Genomic DNA, 3,520 nt, shown 5'->3' on the forward strand with positions numbered 1-3,520 from the left:
GGCAGCTGGGCGAAGCCCACAGCAGCTCAGCAAAGCCTCTGCAGGCATACAGTGTCTAGGCTGCCTCCTTGCTGGGCAGGGCAGCCTTGAAAAAAAGGTAGCAGCACAATGGAAACTCATAAATAAAGCCCTAACTACCCAGGACAGAGCACCTGGGGAAAAAAAGGGGTTTATGAGTTCTGCTGCAGCAGACTTAAACGTACCTGCCCAGAAGCTCTGAATGAATAACAGAACTCACAGCTCAGCACATGAGCTCCTATAAAGGACAGACTGACTCCTCAAGCAGTTCCCTGACCCCTGTATATCCAAAGAGTCACCTCATAAAGGAGAGCTCAGACTGACATTTGGCAGGTATCCTTCTGGGACAAAGATGGCAGAAGAAGAAACTGGTAGCAACCCTTACTGTTCTGCAGCTGCTGCAGGTGATTCCCAGTCAAGCAGGGCCTGGAGTGGACCTCAGCAGTCCTACAGCAGAGGGGCCAGACTGTTAGAAGGAAAACTAAGAAACAAAAATAACTTCATCATCAACAAACTGGGCATCCACTCAGAGACCCAATCTGAAAGTCAGAAACTACAAGATGACAGGTGGATAAATCCACAAAGATGGGAAGAAACCAGCTCAAAAAGGATGAAAACACCCGAAGCCAGATCGCTTCTCCTCCTACAAGGGATCACAACTCCTCACCAGCAAGGGAACAAGGCTGGATGGAGAATGAGTGTGATGAAATGACAGAATCAGGCTTCAGAAGGTGGGTAATAAGAAACTTCTGGAAGCTAAAAGAACATGTTCTAACCCAATGCAAAGAAACCTTGAAATGCAAGAACCTTGAAAAAAGATTTGACAAAATGCTAATGAGATTAGACAACTTAGAGAGGAATATAAGCGAATTGACGGAGCTGAAAACACAACACGAGAACTTTACAAAGCATGCACAAGTTTCAACAGCTGAATTGACCAAGCAGAAGAAAGGATATCAGAGGTCGAAGATCAACTCAATGAAATAAAACGAGAAGGCAAGATTAGAGAAAAAAAGGGTAAAAAGGAATGAACAAAGTCTCCAAGAAATGTGGGACTATGTGAAAAGACCTAATCTACGTTTGATAGGTGTACCTGAATGCGATGAAGAGAATGAATCCAAGCTGGAAAATACTCTTCAGGATATTATCCAGGAAAACTTCCCCAACCTAGCAAGGCAGGCCAATATTCAAGTTCAGGAAATACAGAGGCCACCACAAAGATATTCCTCAAGAAGAGCAACCCCAAGGCACATAATCGTCAGATTCACCAGGGTTGAAATGAAGGTGAAAATGCTAAGGGCAGCCAGAGAGAAAGGTCAGGTTACCCACAAAGGAAAGCCCATCATAGTCACAGCAGACCTCTCAGCAGAAACCCTACAAGCCAGAAGAGAGTGGGGGCCAATATTCAACATCCTTAGAGAAAACTTTCAACCCAGAATTTCCTATCCAGCCAAACTAAGCTTCATAAGTGAAGGAAAAATAAAATCCTTTGTGAACAAGCAAGTACTCAGAGATTTCATCACCACCAGGCCTGCTTTACAAGAGCTCCTGAAAGAGGCACTACACATAGAAAGGAACAACCAGTACTAGCCACTCCAAAAACATACCAAATCGTAAAGAGCATCAACACAATGAAGAACCTGCATCAACTAACGGGCAAAACAGCCAGCTAGGATCAAAATGGCAGTATCAAATTCACACATAACAATATTAACCCTAAATGTAAATGGACTAAATGCCCCAATCAAAAGACACAGGCTGGCAAATTGGATAAAAAGCCAATCCCATTGGAGTGCTGTATCCAGGAAACCCACCTCACATGCAAAGATACACAAAGGCTCAAAATAAAGGGATGGAGGAAGATTTACCAAGCAAATGAAGAGCAAAAAATAGTAGTTGCAATTCTCATCTCTGATAAAATAGACTTTAAAGCAACGAAGATCAAAAGAGACAAAGAAGGACATTACATAATGGTAAAAGGATCAATGCAACAAGAAGAGCTAATGATTCTAAATATGTACGCACCCAATACAGGAGCACCCAGATACATAGGCAAGTTCTTAAGGGCTTACAAAGAGACTTAGACTCCCACACAATAACAGTGGGAGACTTTAACACCCCATTGTCAACATTAGACAGATCAACCAGACAGAAAATTAACAAAGATATCCAGGTCTTGAACTCAGACCTGGAACAAGCAAACCTAATACACATTTACAGAACTCTCCACCCCAAATCCACAGAATATACATTCTTCTCAGAACCACATCAGGCCTACTCTAAAATTGACCACATAATTGGAAGTAAATCACTCCTCAGCAAATGTAAAAGAATGGAAATCATAACAAACAGTCTCTCAGGCCACAGTGCAATCAAGTTAGAACTCAGAATTCAGAAACTAACTCAGAACCACACAGCTTCATGGAAACTGAACAACTTGCTCATGAATGTTGACTGGATAAACAATAAAATGCAGGCAGAAATAAAGATGTTCTTTGAAACCAACGAGAAGGAAGACACAACATACCATAATCTCTGGGACACATTTAAAGCAGTCTCTAGAGGAAAATATATAGCAATAAGTTCCCACATGAGAAGCAAGGAGAGATCTAAAATTGACACCCTATCATCAAAATTGAAAGAGCTAGAGGAGCAAGATCAAAAAACTCAAAACCTAGCAGAAGACAAGAAATAACTAAGATCAGAGCAGAACTGAAGGAGACAGAAACACAAAAAACCCTTTTAAAAAATCAATAAATCCAGGAGCTGGTTTTTTGAAAAGATCAACAAAATAGACAGACCACTAGCCAGACTAATAAAAAAGAAAAGAGAGAATAACCAAATAGATGCAATAAAAAAACTATAAAGGGGATATCACCACAGATTCCACAGAAATTCAAACCATCATCAGAGATTATTACAAATAATTCTATGCACATAAACTGGTAAACATGGAAGAAATGGATAAATTCCTTGACACTTGCATCCTCCCAAGCCTAAACCAGGAAGAAGTCGAAACTCTGAATAGACCAATAAAAAGGTCTGAAGTTGAGGCAGCAATTAAGAGCCTACCACCCAAAAAAAGCCCAGGTCCAGATGGGTTCACACCCGAATTCTAACAGACCTACAAAGAGGAGCTGGTACCACTCCTTCTGAAACTATTCCAAATAATCCAAAAAGAGGGAATCTTTCCCAAATCATTTTATGAGACAAACATCATACTGATACCAAAACCCGGCAGAGGCTCAACAAGAAAAGAAAACTTCAGGCCAATATCCATGATGAATATAGATGCAAAAATCTTCAATAAAATACTGGCAAGCTGATTGCAACAACATATCAAAAAGCTTATCCACCATGATCAAGTAGGATTTATCCCGGGGATGCAAGGCTGGTTCAACATACACAAGTCTATAAACATAATTCACCACATAAACAGAACCAAAGACAAAAACTACATGATTACCTCAACTGATGCAGAGAAGGCCTTTGACAAAATTCA

The sequence above is a fragment of the Cebus imitator genome, unplaced genomic scaffold (genome assembly GCF_001604975.1).
Source record: "Cebus imitator isolate Cc_AM_T3 unplaced genomic scaffold, Cebus_imitator-1.0 Scaffold187, whole genome shotgun sequence".
NCBI lineage: Eukaryota > Metazoa > Chordata > Mammalia > Primates > Cebidae > Cebus > Cebus imitator.